Source organism: Suricata suricatta, chromosome X, assembly GCF_006229205.1.
Source record: "Suricata suricatta isolate VVHF042 chromosome X, meerkat_22Aug2017_6uvM2_HiC, whole genome shotgun sequence".
In the NCBI taxonomy this organism is placed as follows: domain Eukaryota; kingdom Metazoa; phylum Chordata; class Mammalia; order Carnivora; family Herpestidae; genus Suricata; species Suricata suricatta.
The window spans coordinates 16,976,627-17,000,038 of NC_043717.1; the positions used below are offsets into that span (position 1 = coordinate 16,976,627).

The following is a 23,412-nucleotide window of genomic DNA, read 5'->3' on the forward strand; positions in this document are numbered from 1 at the left end:
ATTGGAGATTTTCCTCATAAATGTTAACTTCTCTCACAAAAAGGTAGCTTCTACCCTGTTTTGAGAGATTCCCCTGTGCCTGTACCTCCTCAAATATAATCAGACCGAAACATATGCCAAAGAGGTGTATTTTCAGGGGGTATGTTTTGCTACCCTTCACTAATAACAGTCCGTTGTAGTCATTCAGACACAAATACATGAGCAGCTTGGATACAGGCAGTCAACAAACACTGAGTTTAAAGGCAAACACCTAAAGTCTGTAAAGTCATGACAATTCAAATGGTTGGTATTATGTGCTGCAACACAGTACCAGCTGTTTGGTATTATGTGTTGATATGGTTCGGGAGGAAGAATTTTCTCTGCCCTTCAAAGTCCTTTTAGGTGGACCAAGAATCAAATTGATATGAGACAGACTAACAGGAGGAAACCTTGTTTAGTTTTATCCGAGAATCAACACAGACATGACATTTTAAAGAACAGCAAGATGAGGCTTCCAGGACCTTCTGAGCTCAGGAGAGGGACAAATTTGGAAAACAAAGGTGGCCCCGCTGTGCGAAGAGGTTAGTTAGGTACAGAGGACTCTCTGGTACTGCCTTCCAGGTACGGGCTTTCCTTTCCAATGTAAATATCGGCAGCTGAGAGGGAAGGTAAAGGGCTTTTCTGAACCTGCTCGGTTTTGATTGCTTTTGACTTAAAATAATCTTCCCAAAGTGGCCCATCTTGGGGCACCTTGCTTTTGGCCCCTACAGTACATAACACATAACTATGTATTTGCTGAAGTTTGCCTTGGAATACCATAAATCTGAGTGTATTTACCAGGATTTTGGCTGTTTTTGTGATACTTTGGGGAATTTTCTGCCAAGTTTGAGACTATATTTGAACCTGCAGGTCGCCTTGCAAATAATTCCACTGGAGAATTAATGCCTTATTTCAGAATATTCCATATTCCCATTGTGTGTTTTCTTTTACCCCTTGCTTAGAGAAAATGGATTGAGAATTTATCAGATATTCACAGTAGTAATATTACAAGCTCTGGGAAGGATATAAAAACAATTAAGGCATAACAGAGGGCTTTTGGGGATTTAAAAAAAATTTTTTTGGCAGCAGAACAGTTTTAAGTAATATGAAAGGTATGTGGATTAATTTGTTTTTCTCAGTTGTGGTATGAAACTCCCCGTTTCATGTGTCAGGGTGCAGTATTCTAAAATAAAGTGGATTTTGGCACTTTCCCCCCCTTATTTTGATATACACGGGACCTGGAAGTGGTGGGATAGTTACACACATACTCATCTATTTTACATAAAATTGTTTGCCTCCTTTAAGCCAAGTGATTTGCCTTAGGGAATACTTAAATTGGAAACTTATAAGAGAAATATCTGGCTTTTTATAGCCTTGTTACAGGGCTCTCATCCAAGAACCACCTGGAACCACTGATTTACTTGAAAAACATTCTGTGTTATTAACTATAGCCCAAAAGAAAAAAAACCCAGCAACCAGAAAGATCCCCAGTGGGACAAATTCCAGAGACTCTAACTCAGAAGGAAGGCCGCCATTGTTTGATTTACAAAAAAGATTGCTAAGCATATGAATACATTCAGAAGGTTACATTTCAGATACTTGTCAGACTTTAATGCATATACCAATCACATGAGGATTTTCTTGTTAAAATGCAAAATCTAATTGCATTTTCCCAAGGATCTTTTTACTTTAGCTCTGGGTTACGACCTAAGAACTTGCATAACAAGTTCCCAAGTGGTGCTGATGTTGCTGGTCCAGGAACCACACTTGGAGTAGCAAGGCCTTTGCATCATTCACTGTCTTGTGTAGTTACCATCAGAGTCCTGTCCCTGGTGATAAATGTGCGCAGGGTCAGCTGGTAACTCAGACAGCAGTACTTTGTTTACCGAAGCCTGTTGCATTAAGGCAAGTAACTGCTTCAGTTTTTCACGTCACTAAAAATTTACTTGTTCACATTGTTTTAAATGGACTTTGTCAAACCTTGTGTGGGTTCCAAGCTTCGTGTTGTTGTTGTTTTTTCCCTTTTAACTAATTAGTTTTCCTTTGAAAACTGGTAACTAGGTTCCTCCAAGGGACTTCCTACTTCTCAGTATCTGTTTCTGTAGTCTCTTAATGGTGGGATTGGCCCAATGACCTCAGCAGTTCACTTTGAGGTTTTCTTTGTAGAGGAGAAAGCCTCTCCCACCTCCTCGACCAGGGTTCTCTTCCCTGGGGAAAACTCGCAATTCCAAGTTGCTGTTTCCTTTCCATTTCCCATCGTCAGGTTGCTTATGCACACAGACACACACCTATGCAGACTAATTCACTCACACATAACTACAGGAGTTTCACAGTTATAATTAGAAATGGGAAAAATAGCATGTAGAAAAAGGAGAATTGTTCAATGCAAAACTACCTAAAGAAGCCATTTGTAAGAATCTCATGCCTTTCAGAGAGTGGGACAGGGCCTTAACCCACGTGGGACTGGCTGTGGGAAAGGCTACTTCAGTGAGAGTAGGCAGTTGGAGAACTCTTTGGACAGTGGTTGTCTTTGTTACCTAAAGTGTCACTAGCCCAAAGAACTTGAATATGAGCCACATGTAATTGTATGTTTTATAGAAGTCTCATTAAAAAAGTAAAAGGAAACTATTAAAATTAGTTTTAATAATATATTTTGTTCAACCAAACATATCCAAAGTGTTACAATTTGAACAGGTAATAAGTATAAAAATTATTAGTATTTTTAAAAAATGTTTATTTTTGACTGAGAGACAGAGACAGATTGGGAGTGGGTGAGAGGTAGAGAAAGGAAGACACAGAATCCAAAGCAGGCTCCAGGCTCTGAGCTGTCAGCACAGAGCCTGATGCAGGGCTTGAATTCATGAACTGTGAGATCATGACCTGAGCCGAAGCAGGATGCTTAAATGACTGAGCCACCCAGGTGCCCCTTTAAGGTTATTACTGGGATAGTTTATATGCCTTATTTCATAGTAAGTCTTTGAAAGTTCATGTATATTTTATACCTATGGTATATCTCACTTCAAACTGCCCACATTTCAAGTGTTCATTGGCCAGTTGTGGCTACCATATTGCACATGTAGGTACCATATTGGACGGTGCCTATTTAAATAATTGAAGGTGGGAATCCCTTGAGTTCTGCGTATTGGCGCTTGGTCCTTGGGTGAGGGCAGGGTCATTGGTCCCTGACCAACTGGATTTCGTGTAGGGCTCTGATATCAGAGGGGAAGGACTCAAGCAATATCAGGATTCATGACTTGGGAACCAGGGTTTCGAAGTGGAGTCAAGCTGCTACTTGGTGAGGATGTTCCAGGTTCCCTGGTATACTATCTTAGGGGAAGAGATAAATTCCAGATACTGCTCTGAGGTTAGTACCTGGGAATCTTGGTTTCTCATTGGTGCATAGACTGGGTAGAGTGTAATCTGTAAGTTAAAAGCGTTCAGTGCCTTGACGTTGCAAAGGACTTGGTCAAGCTAAAAGCCAGGGATTGCAAGCTTAAGTAACCCTCACAGGTAGTGAGTAACGTGATATCACATACAGGAGTAACGCTGGCTACGTGTCCGCAAAAGCCAGGGCAAGGCTAATCATGAATAGTAATTGCCTCTGGACCTTGGTGTCCGGGACCCAGTAGTGGTGAACAGGAAATAATGTACTACCTAGGATTCAGTTCAGGCTATATTCATGAAAGGTGCCTGCCTTGCTAGGTTTCTGGTTTGTGTGTGTGTGTGTGTGTGTGTGTGTGTGTGTGTGTGTGTTTAACTTTGTTTCTTTGTTTTTTGAGAGAGATCAGAAGAAATTGGGATTCTTTTTTTTTAAGTCTTTATTCTGAGAGGGAGAGGCAGAGAGCCAGCAGGGGAGGGTCAGAGAGAGAGGGAGACACAGAATCCAAAGCAGGCTCCAGGCTCTGAGCTAGCTGTCAGTACACAGCCTGACACAGGGCTCAAACCCATGAACCGTGAGATCATGACCTGAGCCAAAATCAAGAGTTAGATGCTTAACCCCCTGAGTCACCAGGCACCCAGAAAAAGGGATTGTTATGTGAAATCTCCCACATTTAAAATCTTTGTCAGTATTTTGGAGGCAAAACAAAATACGCCCTGGAGATATCATTTTGTTCCTTTTATAGGAGCATTCTCTCCCTTCAGTCTTCATAACCAAAAATCAGGACCTTGTCTATTATAGACCTTGTTTAATTTTCTATCTTATTTAGAAGACCATGCATAATTAAAAATACAACATGTTAACTAAACATTTAACAGGTTGCTTCTGTGGGAAGTTATACACGGGATATGAAGTGGGACTCCTCAAAGAATCTATGGTATTGTCACTGTAAATAGCGATAATGTTGTTGTCCCGCTGTGACAAACTCTGATCTGTATGCCCATGATCTAAGTGACAGGAGAAGAGGGGTGCTTGGGTGGCTCTGTTGATTGGGTGTCTCTGACTTTGGCTCAGGTCATGATTGTAGTTTGTGAATTTGAGCCCCACGTCAGGATCTGTGCTTGCTGACAGCTCAGAGACTGGAGCCAGCTTCCGATTCTGTCTCCTTCTCTCTCTGCCCCTCCCCTGCTTGTGCTCTGTCTCTCTCTCTCAAAAATAGATAAAAACATTTAAAAAAAATAAATGACAGAAGAAGATTAGGTGTGTGTGTGTGTGTGTGTGTGTGTGTGTGTGTGTGTTTGTAGAAGGATGTCTACAGTATCACTTGATATTTTGCCTTTCTATTTCCTTTTTATTACTATTATTATTTTTTAAAATAGTCTCTACCCTCAAAATGGGACTTAAAGTCATGACCCTGAGATCAAGAGTCGTGTTCTTTATTGGATAAGCCAGCCCCATCCCCCTTCCTTTTTTTTTTTTTAAATTTTTTTTTAAATTTTTTTTTAAAGTTTTATTTATTTTTGATACAGAGAGAGACAGAGCATGAGAGGGGGAGGGGCAGAGAGAGAAGGAGACACAGAACCAGAAGCAGGCTCCAGGCTCCGAGCTAGCAGTCAGCACAGAGCCTGACGCGGGGCTTGAACCCACGAATGTGAGATCTGACCTGAGCCGAAGTCGGAGGCGTGACCGACTGAGCCACCCAGGCGCCCCCCCTTCCTTTTTTAAATTTTTGATGATGATTTAGATCTGTAATACATCATAAATGCCCCAGGGAGATACCACACCTGTGGGGGAGAGGTGACGATGCCAGCAGTAGCCAGGAGAGAAGGAATGATCACCGTGGGACCGGTGTGACTGCAGCACTAAGTGCAATAATAGTGAAGTGCTTTTAATGCAGAAACTCATTTAATCTGCATAATGGTCCTATAACCACTCTTCCTGCCCCCCATTTTCCAAATGAGGAAACTGAGGCTCAAAGAGTTTAACCCCAAGGTCTTACCGCTTACGAATGGTTTAGGTGGGATTCATGCCCAGACAGTGTAGCTTTAAACTAGTGCCTTACTCCCCTGTCTCTCTCTGAAAAATCACTTGAATCTGCACTAATTTTATGTCTTGTCTAGAATGAGGAAACCAGTCATAATGAGGAGATTTCTAAGTGGCTTGTTTAATCATTAATTCACCCTTATCAGGAAATTACTTATTCTCATACTAAGATCTTACAAAACTAAAAGGCGCCTGTTTATTTCTTAGTGTTTGAGAGATAGGAAACCATTGAAATAGATTTTGCTCCTATTACTGCAATATTGTATTTTTTTAAATTTAAACAAAATTTTTTTATGTTGATTCATTTTTGAGAGACCATGACATAGTGCAAGCACAGGAGGGGGAGAGAGAGGAGACAGAGAATCGGAAGCAGGCTCCAGGTTCTGACCTGTCAGCACAGAGCCTTATGTGGGGCTGAAACCCACAAACCGTGAGATCATGATCCAAGCCGAAGTCGAATACTCAACCAACTTAGCCACACAGGTGCCCCCCCTAATATTTCAATATTTTCAAGACAAATATAGTGAAAGCTTAATTTAAGTCCAGCCAGTTGACATTGCATTTTTATGTTCACACAGTTTTCAGAAGAGGGAAACAGTAAGAAGCACATTGATTCAGATGCTATCAGAGATTTCATCTCAGAGCAACTTTTCTAGGTGTTATCTTTGGCCCAGTCTACACACTGAACTCCATTTCCAGTATTCTCAGGAGTCATCCCTGATATCTGGAATGGTGACCGGGGCTCTGTAAGATTTCTCATCAAAAAAGGCTTTTAAAAAATGTTCATAATTCTTAATTCTTTAGTTACCAAGACAGAAATGTAAACATGTACATCAAAGAACATTTTTCTATTAAGTATTAATGCAAAAAACTGCAAAAAAGGAAAAAACAGAACTTGCAGTGGGGCCTGGGGTGGAGGGTGGCACCAGAGAAGCCTAGGAAAGCAAACAGGGAAGGGATGGCTTGGGTTTTGACATCTGTGAGAGGGCAGTAGAGAGACTGAGTTACCAAGATAGGGATTTAGGAAAGACAGAGGTGGCAGGAGGAGGAGAGGGGGGAGAGAAGGAAAAGAAGCAGAGGGAGGAAGCCCCATGGGTCAGATGTTTGTCAATCTGAATTGTGGCAAAAGGCAGAGATCTTTTTGTCTCTGATGGGAGGAAAAGTTCTTTATCTGTCCTTCAAGGTCTTCTAGCTGGACTAAGAATTACATTTACCTGAGACTGATTAATAGAACAAAGCATGGTTTTATTACATGTGCACCAAGACCCGCTAATGAAATTGGGACCTAACGAAATGAGCAGGCAGGTTTTATACATTTTAGACAAAGAAAATAAATCTGTGAGGAGTTGAGAGGATAAGGAAAACTTAACTTTCAGTACTAATCTTTCAGCTTTAATTGTATTTTCTAGAAAATTCAGTGAAGCTGGTTTCCCATTTGAACATTTTGGCTGTGTTAAGGTCTTCTGTATTAAACCATATCATTTTGGGGTGTCTGGGTGGCCCAGTCGGTTGAGCATCCAACTTCGGCTCAGGTCTTGATCTCACACTTCATCAGTTCAAGCCCCACATCAGGTTCACTGCTGTCAGCACAGAGCCCACTTTGGATCCTTTGGCCCCGTCTCTCTGCCCGTCTCCTCTGTGTGCTCACTCAAAAATAAATCAATATTAAAAAAATAAAAAAGAAACCATATCATTTTATTCATTATAGATACTGTGTCCCCAAAGTCTATTTATCTTTATTCATGTATCTCATGTCGTCTATCAATAGGCATGTTTTTTGCTGGTACCACATATTTTCTATGTTTTTGTTTTGTTTTATGTTTATTATTTTTCAGGGAGAGAGAGAGAGTAAGGAAGGGGCAGAGAAAGTGGGGGACAGGACCCAAAGTGGGGTCTCACAGCAGAGAGCCTGATGTGGGATTTGAACTCATAAACTGTGAGGTCATTACCTGAGCCACCCAGGAGCCCCTGTATTTTTGTTATAGAGTGAACCCTGTTAAAGAAAAATTAGTCTGATACTTGTTAAAGTGGTAAGATTTTATTCAGTACTATTGCAAAAAATGCTAAGACTGTCACAGAGGTGAGAGAGATTAGGCTCATTTTGTCCAACAAGCAGAGTGAGCGAGTCAGTGGATAGAAAATTACTAAAATGAAACATCAGAGGTAAGGGGACTTTTGCTGAAGGCACACCAGTGTGATCAGGTGTCAAGAGTAGAGGATGGGGAATTTGATCAGAAATGGAGAGGGTTCTAATATCAAGGGTAGAGGATTCTCTCTAAATTGACCAGGAGTCTTGCTGAAACTGGGCTGTGCAGTCTTGGCAAGGACAGGATGGGGCCGAGGTCAAAGCCTAATCAAGAAGAGGGCTTAGAGGAACCTGACTAAAGTTTGGTCAAGAAAAAAGTCTTGGTCAATTCTGAAATCAAAGCTGAAGTCACTAGTCTATTCTTATACATGAAAATATTCTGTATGCAGAAGGTTAATCTAGTTAAAGAAGAACAAATCTTTTATTACATTTCAGATTTAGACCTTATTAAGTGAAGAATTAAGACTTTACTTACTGTGTAAAACAATTCAATAATTTTTACTGTGCTCTAGTAGCTCATTTCTTTTTCCATTTCTGGTAAAGACATTATTCATGTCCCCAAGTGATGCCATAGATGACCTACAGTATCTTTCAATTTTCTAAGCTGCTCTGTGTGACCAATTCTGGTAGTAATTCTTATCCCCAAAACAGGTTTCTCCTCCCATCCCATCCTGCTGCAGCTGGTGCCAAAGACTTAACTACCCACATGGGTCCAATTGCCGTGGTGGAGTTTGAACTTGCAACTTCCATACACTAGGAGTTCACCTCATTAGTGAGCCAAGATAATTGAATTGATGTATTGCCATTAATATTGAAGTTCTCCAATTCCCCTGCTCACCGTTTCTCTCAGCGGTTGAGTAAATGAGATGTAACTCTAATGTTGGTGGCAGAAGTCACCTGAAAGTCAGTGTCCTGCATTATAGTGATGCCCTGATACTGAGGGCTTCTTCCTGCTGTTGCTGCTACTGGGCAGCCACTGTATAGATCAAGATCAAGTTCCCTTCCACACAAGTCATGTAAAGCAAGACTATTCTCTCTGGTTACCAGATCCTTGTCTCTGTCCAGTCAGTGGTATCAGCTATAATGTCAAGATCAGTTTCTCTGGTTGTTTGCTGAAGACCTGTCTGAATTAAGGCTGCCCACAATGAAAGGATTTTTAAAAGGCTTTTTAATATAGTTATAAAATAATTGACCTTCTATGGAAATTACATCCCATTTCCTACAAAGTTGCATTAGCATCTTACAGCCCAGCTGTACTCCTATCAATTTGGGCAGGTGAATTAATGTCTTTGTGCCTCTGTCTTCCTGTTTATAAATGGCACACCAGTTTCTGCTGCTATAGTAATGCTGTATAATGATCAGTCACAAAACCTCAGTGGCCTCCACAAGTGGGCAATTATTGCTGATACATCTAGAGCCAGTTGCGGGTCCCCTGGGCAGCTCTGGTTACTGTGGCAGGGCTTTTCAAACGTCTGGGGCTTAGCTGGCCCAGGCTGGCTTTAGCAGAGCCGGTCAGGATGGCTCGGCTCTGCTCCAGCCGCTGCCCTTCCTTCATCTGGCTCGCCTGGGTGCATTCTCACGGCAGTGGCAGAGGTGCAAGTGTGCAAGCAGAGACACGTGAGGCCTCCCGAGGCCCACGCGCAGAACTGGCATGAGGTCAGGTCTGCATTCTCTGGGCTGCAGCAAGCCATGGGACCAGTCTCGATTGACAGAGTGGGGACATTGGGCCTGCACTTTTAGTGAGAGGAACTGCAGAGTCACACAGTAAAGGGTGTGGACAGAGGAAGGGGTGTAGAATTAAAGCCATCATTACAGTGAAACACAGATAGGGATACAAATATGACTTCAGGTTTGTGGTAAGGACAGAGAGAGGTAATTCCTGTAGAAGGCTTAGCACAGTGCCTGGTGCATAGCAAGTACCCAGTGAATGTTAGCTACTGTTATTACTAAATTAATCATAATGAAGGAATTCATACCATTGAAGTCCTGGCCTGGACTGTGGCAGCTCTCCTGCACTGAAATCTCCTCTTTCTCATTTCTGTTTGAGAGAGTGGGAATGAGGGAGGTACCCGGGGGTTATTGCTGCTCCTGGTCCTGCCTACGTGCCCATCATAGTAGCTTTCAGGACAGATAAAGATCCTTTTCATACTGGTACCCTGGCCACATTCCAGAAACTGCTCTATAATTTAATGCTAAATCTGGCTCATAGGAGAGTCTCATGAAACTACTCAAGGAGCCAAATAGAATTCCTAGAACAGATCCAGGTTTCACAAGTCTCTGTGGGCTAAATCTTGTTACAACAAAGGTCATCATCAGACCTCCAATCCTGACAGCTCTTTTTAAGCAACCTTTGGCAAAATGACATCCATCAAAACAAGTAATTTAGGTAGCTCATAGGGAATTCTTTTGAAATAAGTGTGGACACCACTCTTGCCTCTGTCTTTGGGTGTGTTGCTGCGATCATGACACATGTGGCCCATCTTTCTGTTGGTCCAGGGTGACACCAGGCACCGTTGCCTTTGCTGCGCGGTTTCAGCCGCAGCCTCATCAGGCAGGCCTGTCAGACCCATGGACTGAGAAGACCTTATACTAACAATTAGTTCACTGTAAAAAAGCATTTACGCCCTCCAGCAGAACTGAATTTTGGAGGTGACCAGGCAGTTACTTGCTAGGGGTACGTTTACCCACAGCCAAAGGCTACACCATTATGAGACTGGCTGCTGTCTAAATATTATTCTGGTCTCTGCTTCATTCCCTCTTAGAGCAGGAAAGTAAGAAGCAGGAAAAGACAAGTCATAGAATTTGAACACAGACTTACTGTTCATATCCAGTAAGTAATATCTTGCTCTTTATTACCTCCACCCCAGTCTTAAGGTTTTTGATAAAAGCTCATGCTAAACTCTTACACCACCAACTCAGATAAAGCATGTCTGAGACCCAAATAACTTGATATTCTTTTTTTTCTTTTTGCCAACATACTTCATAGCTATGCAAGTTTGTTAATCCCAACAAACTGGTGTGATTTATTTTATTAGCTTGCTCGGCAGCCAGAAAGCTCAGCATTTTCCAACTATTCTTAGTTTTCCTGGCTTAAGCACTTCTTTCAACTCAATATGGGTCTCTTCTTATTTTCATGCCATCATTATATTTTTATCAGGAGCCAATTCAAATTCATTTTAATACAGAGTTACAGTATAAACAATCAATGAATATTAATGCATGTTAGTAGATTGTTTTATATAATGTGTCTATTTTTAGTAAAGTGACAATTACCAGAAAGAAAAGTTTGAGAAACTTCCCTCACACTGCAACCTATTTCTTCAGGGTTAACCACATACATTTTTGATAATGGTTTCCATTTTTCACAGTCACTCATCAAATGATAACAACTTAAGGAAACTTGCCCCACTCTGCACCAGTGGGGACACTAGAGACTTTTCAATTGATCTTGTTAAGATACTACTTTAGATTTCTAAATATATTAAAGCAGAAAGTCTATTTGACTTTATGCTTTATGAATTTTCTTAACATTACATTGTTTTCAGTTTAATGCACACAATCAACCTTGAAGATTTTTTTCTTTTTCTTGTTTTTCTTTACCTTTCTTCTACCACATATGCAATATATGTATATGTTAAACCACTGTTAGCCATCTGTCCTGTACCATGTTGGTATCGTCTGTCTTATAATGGACTAGGCTAACTTACCAGGTCATTTGATTTCCATTAGACTATGTTTGGATAACTGCTAGAAGAACTGGCCTACATCAGCATATATGAAAGAAATACAGTTGATTCCATTTCAGATTCAATTTCGTTTCTTTGCTAGACACCACCAGAGGCTTGGAAAAGCATAGATAAACTTGGATTTATTGAGTGTCTGCTATATGTTTTAGGAGATAAGAATTCATATGTGAAAAATCATGCCACATGAGCTATGAAATCATAAAAACAGCAATGTAAAATTTGCAGAACACATTTCAGTTGTGAGGGAGCAAGAATTTCCTCTGCCTTCTAACTGTACTAAGGAATCAAATTGACATGAGACAGAGTAACAGGAATAAACCAAATTTATTTTCATAAGTATGGGGAATCTACACATCCACAAAATCCCCAAGACAGTCAAGCAACATAAGGCTTTTATGAGCTCAAGAGTGGGGTAAGGGTCTGAGCATACAAAGGGGAGAAAGACTATTTGCAGGAAAGTGAAAGAAGATGCTTGGAGAACAAAGGTCACCCTATTATGTGGATAAGTTTCTTACATAAAGGGGATCTCTGTGAATAGCTGTCTTCTTGGTAGAAACAGTTGAGGTGGAGGGAAAGAGCTGTGCCTGACTCTGCTGGATTTTCATTGCTTTTGACTCAAAATAATGTTCATGCCAAAGTGAGGCATCTTGGAGTGTACTGCTCTTGGCCCCTAGTTTCCTTCTCTGAAACTTCCTTTAAGTTTTACACATTAAAAGTTGAGCTGGTAGCTTATGCCATCTTGAATAACCAGTCTCTTAATCCTGACAGTAGCTCAGTTAAGTTAAACGCATTTTAGGAGGCGACGATGCAGCTATGTTCTCAAAGTTAGGCCTATGGTTCAAGCAATCAGGTATTAAATCAGAGACATTTGTATGGAAACAAAAGAAAGATGATGGGTAATGATTGGGTCAAATTATAAACCACTTTGAGGGGCGCCTGGGTGGCTCAGTCAGTTAAGCGTTGGATGTCGGCTCAGGTTATGATCTCCAAGTTTGTGGGTTCGAGCCCTGTGTTGGGTTCTGTGCTGACAGCTTAGAGCCTGGAGCTTATCTTTGGATTCTGTGTCTCCCTCTCTCTCTCTCTCTGCCCCTCCCCTGCTCATGCTTGCGTGCGCGCGCGCTCGCTCTCTCTCTCTCTCTCTCTCTCTCTCTCTCTCAAAAATAAATAAAACATTAAAAAATGAAAATAAGTACTTTGAGTCTGCTGATATCTAGATGTCAATATTGAAGATTCTTTAGATAGAATGAGAACAGGCAGTGGTAGTCTGATTTTCCTAGTTTGTAGTTTGAATGTTACGTGTGATCTTTTTGAAAGGCCCACAGAGCAACAGGCCTCAAGTTTGCCTTATATGTAAGCTATTTTAGAGATTTCTCTGAAGTTTGCATCAAGCCGTTCATGTTTAGTTTGCAGGGTTTTAGGAGAAAGGGTAGATTTAGTTCTCAGATGAATCCAACTCAGAAAGATGGGAGGAAAATTGAAAACATTAATTTGGAGAGTTGTAGCCAGGCATTGGAGGAAACCAGAAGGAATCTGGATCTAGTTGAGTTTGTAATGAACAGGATTAGGATTTAATATTTTTCCAAATGTCTTACTGAAACATATTTCTCTATAGTCATCTTTTTTTTCAACCAAAGATAGCTTTGTTAATACTGGTTTGTTTGTCAAAGGCTTAGTTTTAAAAAAAACCTTGGCCTGATCATTTACTTAAGCACAGCAAGAATAGCAGTTGACCATAAGACTTCTTAATTTTTTTATTATTGTTTTTTCTTCTGAATTTGTTTTACTGGGATGTAATGGATGGGTTTGATTAGGAAATGTCACCATGGGTTAAGTCCCCACCAGGAAAATGTCCATTTCTTATCTTCCTGGGATAGCTTCTGGAACTTCTTGGAGCAGCGGCTCTCACTACAGGCAGCCTCATCAGGTCTGCTGCTGGGCAGCTCCTCCTTGGAAGAAAATTTTCCCTTTTTCTTGGGGACACTCCTGCTTCCTGCCTCTTCAGGATCACTAACTGGTTGTGGGGAATGATTTCTTCCTCTTGGGGAGACTTCTACTCCCAGCCTTCTCTTCAGGATCACCACTCACCAACTTCTCCTTGGAAAAGGAATTCCTTTTCTCTGGGTTTTGAGAAAGCAACAGAGACATAGGGGTTTTCCCTTCCACCCTCCTGAGGAACCTCCTGGGGCTTTTGCTTTTTCCTTCTTTTTGGCTTTTTACTTGTCTCCTCACATTCCTGGGGGGCGGGTGGCTACTGCTGTTTTCTGAAGACAGAAGGCCACTTGTAGCTACAGTTTCTTTCCTTCCTCACGCATTTCTTCTCATCTTTCTCCAGCTTCATAGAAATCTCAGCAAGCACTTCTGCCTGAACCTTTGCCTCCTTCCTGGAGTCTGGATTTTTTTTGTGCAGTCTCTCCAGTCTCTTAGAAAGACAGCTGCTCCTCGACTTGCTCTGGAAGCTTCTCCCCAAATACACCTGTGGGCACCTTAGAGAAGCAATCATTTCTTGAGGCAATACTGCATTTGTTCGCCAAGTACTCAAAGATGCAGTCTTTGTTCTTGGCAGTTGCTTGGCCAGTGAAGCTGAAGTAGAAAATGAGTCCATGTTTTGGGGTGTTATCCGTTGTCTTCAAGGCTCTGAAAATCTGGTCTTTATGCTCAGCCCTGGGAATTAGCCAGACACCAGGGATGGCCAAGGCTTTTTATCTTTATTTCTTTTTTGTTTTTAACCTGCTTTGTTGGAATTTTTTGTAAGGAATCTCTAGATTGAACTTTTAACAGGCTTTTGAGACCAGAAGCCATACGAAATACTTGCCATCAGACTTTGCCTGCAGTTCCTATGGATTTGGGTTAGTTCTACTCTCTTCTCCAGGTCCTTCCTGTATCTTGAGGTTTTTGTACCTGCCGGAAAGTGACCTTTTTTCACCTAGTAATAATAATAAGCAAGGTATCAGGCTGACATTTCCAAGGGGCTTTATTGGTTCCCTGAAGTCAACCTTAGTTCCTGGATTCAGAGTCCAGAGTGCTCACCATTACACCATGGAACCGCCATTCAACCTTAGTTCCTTAGAGCTGTCTGGTCATATCTGAGCCTTATGCAAGTCTCCCTTAAATATGACATTCCAGGGGCACCTGGGGGGCTCATTCAGTTAAGCGTCTCACTTTGGCTCAGGTCATGATCTCGTGGTTCATGGGTTTGAGCCCCTTATCAGGTTCTGTGCTGACAGCTCAGAGCCTGGAGCCTGTTTCAGATTCTGTGCCTTCTTCTTTCTCTGCCCCTCCCTTGCTCGTGCTCTTTCTCTGTCTCAAAAATAAACAAACATCAAAAAAATTTAAAACAAATAAATAAATAAATAAATATGACATTCTAGTCAAAGCCTTGGTAATATAACAAATGTTTTCAGTTGCGTCGTATCAAAAGGTGAATAGATTCTTACTGAACTTATGCAAATAAATATATTGCCATGAGAATATAGGAATACTCACTGAATTTCTGATTCTGGAAGGATCAGGTATGGAGTAAAAAATAAATGTTTCAATTGTTAACAAAGATGTATTTCATCAAACTGCTGTAAGTCAGTTAGCTTAAGAGAAAAGTTTCCTTAAATCTGGAAAAGCAAAGCATTATTTTAAAGGTCAGCAATGTTTTAAACAGAAAGTCATAAGAATTACAGTTGTCTTTAGTTCATTCAGTCCCATGTTATTTATTCCTGTTCTGCTTAAATCCAGTTTGTCCATTAGTTCTGGAAATTTTTATGTGGTTGAGGTTTATGATCTTAAGGTTATCAGAAACTGGTCCTCAGAGTTCTTTTTATGAGTCCCAGTGAAGATGAAATGACAAGGTCTGATTAAAGTTCATTACAGGGGTGCCTGGGTGGCTCAGCCTGGAGCCTGCTTCTGATTCTGTGTCTCCAAATAAAGTTCATTACAGTGCAGTTGACAAGGAAATTTGGTTATTCCTGTGACACAACACTTTAAGATAATAACATACCAGGACATTAGATTTCTAGGAGTTTCATAGAAATTAGGATACTTTTTATTGTATTTTATTTTAGTTTAGGTTAGTTTTAAATTTTATTTTGAGAGAAAGAGAGCAGTGAAGGGGCAGAAAGAGAGGGTGAGAGAGAATCCCAAGGAGGCTTCACCCTGTCAGCGTGGAGCCCACTGTGGGGCATGAACTCTGAGATCATGACCTGAGCTGAAATGAAGTGTTGGACACTTAACTGACTGAGCCACCCAGGCACCCTGAACACTTATTTTAATAACATATTTACACAAATATAATCAAAGAGGGTTTATCACCACTTTTTTTAGACAATGCTTCCTATGTAATTAACATACCAAATAAGGCTAATTAGTTTTATGTCTCACAAAATCTTTGAAATGTTCTATGGGCCCTTTGTAACACCTCAGATTGAAGCCAGAAGATTGTATTTTAGAATTTGGTTTTGGAAAACATGTCAAAATATATTAAAATATATGTACATTTAATTAAATAGGATCACAAATTATTATGAAACAACATATAACTACCCATTTAACCAAAGTGACAAAAAAAGATTCGAAAGGCAAATGTAGGACATTGCATAGTTGTGAGCAAAATTTATCTCTTTAAATGTTTTTTTAAAATTAAATTTTTTTTAAATTTTTAATGTTTTTTTATTTTTGAGAGACAGAGAGAGAGAGCATGAGCAGGGGAGGGTCAGAGAGAGAGACACACACACAGAATCCGAAGCAGGCTCCAGGCTCTGAGCTAGCTGTCAGCACAGAGCCCAATGCAGGGCTCGAACCCACGAACCGTGAGATCATGGCCTGAGCTGAAGCCCGATGCTTAACTGACTGAGCCACCCGGGTACCCCATATCTCTTTAAATGTTAAGACTTAGTTTTATTAAGTAATTGAAGACCTGATAAACCTAAGTAATTATTTTGACAAAACACAGAATTCTAGTTCTCTAGGCAGATAACTTTAAAATTTTTTAAATGTTTTATTTATTTTTGAGAGAGAGAGAGTGAGACAGACAGGCAGACAGACAGCATGAGCAGGGGTGGGTCAGAAAGGGAGGGAGACACAGAATCTGAAGCAGGCTCCAGGCTCTGAGCTAGCTATCAGCACAGAGCCTGACGCGGGGCTCAAACCCACAAACCACAAGATCATGACCTGAGTCGAGGCCAGATGCTCAGCTGACTGAGCTACCCAGGCGCCCCTAGGCAGATAACTTTAAAGGTGAAGACAAAGTTTTGTTTATAGTTTCTTCCTAAGAGCACACCAGTAGCTCAAGAAAACTTTGTCCTTTGAACAAAGAGAAGACAAAATTTTAAATTTGCACCAGTTTATTTTTTATATTAAAACCCATTTACTTAAATTTATCATAATCTTCGCCAGTACCAGCCACACATATAATTCCTTACAAATATTTTTTTCCATAAACCTTCTATAATTTTCTTTTTTACATTCAGATTTTGTCCTGTTTTTCCTTTCTAAGTAACTAGCCTCGCTTTAGGACAAATTTTTTTTCTTTACCTCAACAAAACAGTATTTCTGTTCCTTATACTACTTCGTACCAAAACACACATCTTATTTCCCTTGTATACAGAGTTGTTTCCCTCATTATTTCTAGTAGTCATAGTTAGGTTTATTGCCAGAGTCTAGCTCCTGCAGGACCAGGGTTCCCTGAAGGATGGATGGGATGAGAGAGGTGACAGTCGGCGAAAGGGGGAAGGAATGAAAGAGCCACAAGTTTCTTTCTGCTCACCAGGCAGGTGTCTCTGCACTGACTGGAGAGTCAGCTTTATTTACGGAAAAAATGTATGGGATACAAAACAGAAGTGGCAGTTGCCTTAGACCATGATTTCTGATGACAAATTCTTTGGTATATAAAAATTTCCCAAAACATAGGTTGGTAGAAGACCATAATCTTTACCAATAGTGATTGATTGTAGGTGACTTAGATGCTTATCATATGGGGAAGGAAGGTGTCCTCAGCATTCAAATACAAGGCAATGTTTTTAGCATAGCAAAAGCAAGAGTTAGTTCTTTTGTGAGCAGGGGTCAATAGCCTATATTCTTGATGGGAATTAAATCAGGTTTCTCAGGAAATGTAATATTTGCTTCTATAAACACAAAAGAAGAATTTCCTATAATTTCCTTCACAAGGTGTAATTAGCACATTTTAAGATAAAGGGGGAAGTCACTCCTGATACCAGTCAACAGGGTGCCTTGGGGGGTCGGTGCTCAAGCAAAAGTAATTGAATGGGGGATAGACATCGGTCACCGTCTGATGGCGGGAGGCCTTGAAAACCCGCCTTACCTCACAAGGAGTTTTTTTCAACTTAGTGAGTTCAGAAAATGGCTTTTAACAGTTTATTAGAATTCTTTAAAAATTTTTTTTAATGTTTATTTTGAGAGGGAGAGCAAGTACACATGGGGGAGGGGCAGATAGAGAGGGAGAGAGAGAGAATCCCAAGAAGGCTCTGCACTGGCAGTGTAGAGCCCAACATGGAGCTTGCACCCATGAACCACAGTATCATGACCTGAGCTGAAATCAAGAGTCGGATGCTTAACTGACTGAGCCATCCAGGCACCCTTATTGATTAAAATTCTTAACTCTTAGAAACCATAATTTCTAGTGAAAACTGAGTAGTAAGCAATTGTGAACTGTTTGATATACCAGTATTCTTTAGATTGACAATTTAAGAATGAATTTTATAATTTCTAGAAACATGTGCTGCTTCATAGTACAGTCTTGCAATAAAGCACAAAACATGTTTATTGACAGACCCTAATTCATCTTTAGTTTCTCTGTCATAAGACAAAAGTAGATACAGCTAAATTTAGAACTTAATGTTTCATTATTTTATTTGAAAATGATCTAGATGTTAAATGAATTTAACTTAGCATTTAACTTACCAAAACTTTAAAGTTTCAGGTTAAAATTTCAGCTACTGAAAAAGCTTTTGGAAGCTATTTAAAAGTTTATCTACAAACCATTTTGTCTTACTTACATCAATTGAATTTATTTATGCTTAACATTATGTTTAGATTACCCAATAAACTTCATTAGACACAGTGGACCATTATTTCTTTTAAGTGTATTTATTTTGAGAGAGAGGCAGCGTGAGTGGGGGAGGTGTAGAGAGCTCGGAGGACCGAGAATCCCAGGCAGGCCCCCCACTGTCAGCACAGAGCCCGATGCAGAGGTTCCTTGCAACTCACAAAACCGTGGGATTGTGACCTGAGCTGAAACCAAGAGGCAGACGCTTAACCGACTGAGTTGCCTGGATGCCCCAATGTCAACCATTATTTTATTTTTCCTGAGTAAATTTTGTAATTGAGAAACATGAACTTGTTTAAACACAGGCAGAATGAGTTTTATATTTAATACTGCTCTAAACTCTAAAAACATGCCCAGTTTAATTAAACCAACAACCTTAAATTAGCTTTAATACCGAATATTGTCCCAGAGCAAATAAACTTGAAAAATGTTTGTGTTAGTTTCTATCATGCTGAATTTTCGATTCCCAACCTTATAAATGCTGGCCTTCAAACCAACTGCATAGGGCTCGTTTACAAGTTAGCAAAACTATCTGGAGGCACAGATAGTATCTCACATTTACAACATATATGGACACACATACATGTTGCCGGGTGACATTGAAAAGACCACCAACACTGAATAGAATCAAGGCATGATATTTCCATCCACAAGCTTTTATTTACGGCCGGGCCAAGCCTGATCTCCCTGATGTTATGGAGCAGAGAATGGCCCCGAACAAAGGCAGCAGTGAGATGATATGGACAGAAGACATCATTATTTAGTTAACCAGTTACATTCACAGCATTCCATGGTAGCCAATTACATTGTAATACACAGACGTTAGTTTTGTCAGGAACCTATCATTTTAAAGTTCTTTGTCCCTTTAAAATGACCAATTATAGTTAGACACCTAAGATACCAAGAGAGACAATGACTAGGTGACTTTCACCTATTGATCTTGCCTTTGACCAGGTCCTAGTAAAAGGGGTGGGGGAGAGTTTTGCAACCTAAGTTATCTATCTAGCAGGCTGGTGTTGTTACAGAAGGGAGATGAGGTGGTTAGTAATTAAGCAGAACTTATATACAGTAAGCTTTCTGATATCTTATAAGTTGATTTGTTACATTCCATAAGTTGACCTATAACAATACACAGACAAGATGCAAACATTTCAACCATAATCATTTTCTGTTATAATAATTGTTCCTGTTTGTCTTTGGATAACTTACTGTTCTTTTCTTTTTAATTAAGACAATCAACTTAATGTTTTCAGTCAATACAGTTTGTGACAATCAGAACAGTCTTCTAATGGGTCCACAGCGTTCAGAGATTCAAGCCCAATGCACTTCGGGGTTTGGCATGTAAAACAATAATAGGAATGAACTCTGGCTTAGAAGTAACTGTGAGAGTTTCAAGAATGCACAGTCCCTTCAAATGCTGCACGACAGACAGGGCTGGAAAATCACCTTCTGCTGGCACTGCACTGCTTCACCAGTGCCTATGTATCCTACGACCACGATAACAGCACAGGAAGCAAATATACAGACAGCTGCAAACAAATAAAAACAAAGATAGAAAACAAAAAACCTAAATATCTCTCACATGCAAGTTCAGTTAGTTACATTGAACATCCTACTTAGGATAGAGCATGCAAAAAAGGATGGTCTGCGCTTAAGGTTCTCCTCTGAAGTGTCACGTGGGCAGCCAGACGTCACACGCACACGACACAAGAACAGTACAGCACGTCAGTGAGGAAGGCCAGGACATTTTATACAGGTTCAGGTCTTGTGCTGTCACAAATCCCGTGATAATTTTGGAAACTAATGTTGGGCTCCCAAAACAAGGAAGCAACATCCCAAAACCAGGAAAAGGCAAGCAGTGCATACAGATCGGAAACGTGAGCCTAAAAGGAAGCCTGAAATCCTGGGCGAAGGAGTGGGATCAGTCACCGCAGAAATGGGAGTTAAGCCACCAAAAGATAACAGAATGGGGCAAATAAGAGGAAAACAACAAAAAAACCCCTTCCCCTTCCTTCCGCCCTAAAAGCAATACAGGGAACGATGACTGAAGAGAGGATGCTGATCACGAGTCACGCTCATCTGGAGAGCGGCAGACCGTGTGCTGCTCAAGGTGGTAAAGGTACTTGCAGAAAAACCACAACGCAAGCCAGTGAGTGAGGTTGGGGATGACTCCGCTGACCCACCCGGGGGACGCTGCCACACGACACCGGTTCTGCAGCCCAACGCCTCTGTGCCACCCCGGCGCCCGGGCACACATGTCCACTGGTGCTCGGGTAGCCTGGCTCCGCCTGGAGATTCACATGCAGGGCTTTTAGAAGAGCCGCCAGGAAAAGAGGTGACAAGCCATGTGCCAGGAGACCTGTCCAAGCAGAAGGAGTGTCTGAGACCAGGCGCCCGGTGCCGCCTGAGGTGGGTGCAGGGCTACCATCCAGCAGCAGGGCAGCACATGACCTTCCCAAAGGCAAAGCAGGGTCCAAGCGAACCACACATCGGGAGGCCATGAACTACAGGGTCTCCCAAAGCAGAGGCCACATGGCCTTCTGGTACTGGACTGACAACATGCATACTCAGCCTTCTGCCCAAAACACAGGGAAGATTTCCACCCTCCACAGGACACTAGTCTCACGTACTGCCTCTCTCCTAGCTTTCCACCCATCAGTGCTTATCCGACACAAGGTGACAGAGAGATGGCCAGGCTGCCACTCCCCCACTCCTGCAGTCTACTTCAGTTGAAACAACCTTGCAGGAATAACCTACAAAAGCTGGTGTGACAGAGCCTGATGTGGCGGGGCCCACAGGAACCGTCTACATCGCCACAGAAGGCATCAGGAGACTGAAGCTGTCTGTCATCTGTCTGGACAGCGTTGGTGGGAAAAAGCCAGAGGAAAGCCTTCTGAGCACAAACACGTGTCAGCAAGAAGAGTAAGAAAAAAACGTGTCCCAGAACTTGTCGGAAGGCAGCAATGCCATTCTTCAGCTTGAACTTCTAATACAAAAGCACTAGGTTCTAACAGGAACTTAACACACATACACACAAACCACTGACGCACTGCTGCCTCTCAAATCCACAAACTAGAATGCAGACTGCGGACTCATACAAATAATGGACCGGGTATGCTGTCCAAATACACCTGCATCACATTGTGTGGACCAAGTGCCTGGGCTTCACTTAAAAACAAAAAAGTATAATAAACAATGTAAACAAAAATTTACAAAGCTTAGGATTAAAGGCAGCTTTTTACCCAAGTTCCTAACTGTTTTGTTAAATCCTAATGTGGGTCCAGCAGCTGTTCACAAATGATTCATGTTTGGCCTCACAGTTTAAAGCCTCCAGAATGGAAAGGTGTGTGAACTTCTGACTTTGAAAAGAAGCTGAATATCCTTATGTGTTTCCTGTGTCCACATTTAATCTTAAATAAACAGCAGTAATATGCTAAATAGGACTGACTTCGGACAAGTACTCCTGTTAAACTGGAGAATATTATTTACCCCCCACCCCAATCCACAAAGAAAGGACTGCCAATTAAGTGTATGTGTACGTGCGCACACACAAATCTGTGTGTGTGTGTGTGTATTACCTATGTACGCACACAGATATAGACAGGTAGATACAGATACATATATATCTCAAAAAAAGCAATAACAAAATTACCAAACTGTGCTTGCATTGTGGCGGCATAGTCTGCGAGCACAACCGTGGCAGGGAAGTGGGGAAGATCTTCTACAGTTTGAAATGACTGTGGGGCCTAACTTGCACCAAACTTGCCTGTTAACTCCCCTCCAGACAGACAGACTTCTTGTGAGAGGAAGGAGTTCCTTACACAAAATGCTTTGTGTTCATATAAATTTGTACTATTCGAAACAAAACCAGTTCTGCTGGCAGAGATTGTGGGTTCGCAGGGACATTTAAGCTTTCATTAAACTGGAAAGCAATCAAGTCTTTATGTCTACAAATTATACATTTAATAGTTCCACAAATCTGGTGAAGTCCCTGATGCCATGTAGGACGTTTTCACCAAATCGTACACGTAGATGTGGAAGTCGTCATCAAACTTGATGAAGTAGACGGATGGTTTGGCCTCGACTTGGTGAATGGCCATGCCAGTCCTTTTAGAGCCGTCATCTTTGGCGTATTCCACTTGTTTGCCTACCAGGCTGTCCACAACTTCTCCTGGTTCCCTTTCTGCTGGCGGAGAATTGTTAGAATCAGACATGATGCGAAGGTCGCCTCCTTTGTAGTCATCTAAGAGCTGGTACATGTACAAGACAGGGTCCTTCTCGTAGGTGATGTAGAGCCACGTGTTCATGATAGGGGCGCATGCCAAGACCATCCCCCTCCACTAGTCCTTGGAGCCATCCTCGTCTCAAACGTGCTCCACCACCTTTCTGATCATTGTGTTGGCCAGGTGCGCGTCGCTGATGCAAGAGCTCGCGACTCGATCCGGGAGGACTTCGAGCACAAACACTCTTTCATCTTTATTAAGTTCTAGTCCATAAACACAGTCAAATCCATCGTACTTGATAAGATACAAAGAAGGATTTACAGGGACCTTGTCCAGAACGGTTCCTTTCCACTGGGTGACAGGGCCATTCCTGTCCTTCCACCCATGCTGAATCCTGCAGCCTACGATGTTCCTCCGGGGCTGGGAAACGGGTTTGCTGGGCCCCACACTGCTCCGATGTTTTTTGTGGGACGTCCTCCTCTTCATCATGCTTGCAGACACACTAGCATGGCCTGCATCGGCTCTGGACCGCTGGCCAGGTGTCTTCCCGAATGGGGTCTTCATTCATCTGTATGTACTTGAGCAGCACAGCTGCCAGACTAGGGTGAAAATTGAAAACTCTGCTCTGACACTTTTCCCAGACTCTCAACGTTCCTGTTAGTCCATCATCCAAGTGCCTCTTTCACAAGTGCAGCAGAGACGTGTGACCATAAGGACTCTACAGGCCGCCCAGGCCGCCAACCGCAGCGCGCGCGGGGCCTAGCTGTCCCGCGTCGCACTCCCGCCCCGCCGACCAAGCCAGTCGGCGCCACCCCGCCCCCGCTCTGCTCCACGGCCGCAGCCAGCCCTGGCCACATGGCGCACGC

At 41.8% G+C, this 23,412-nt stretch overlaps 1 protein-coding gene and 1 pseudogene across 2 annotated transcripts in view; one reads left to right on the top strand and one right to left on the bottom strand.

Moving 5' to 3' along the window:
• Window positions 1–23,412, top strand: part of PHEX (phosphate regulating endopeptidase homolog X-linked) — a 225,339-nt gene that overhangs the window by 72,526 nt on the left and 129,401 nt on the right. The gene's annotated exons all lie outside the window — the stretch shown is intronic.
• Window positions 22,286–23,148, bottom strand: LOC115284264 (annotated as a pseudogene).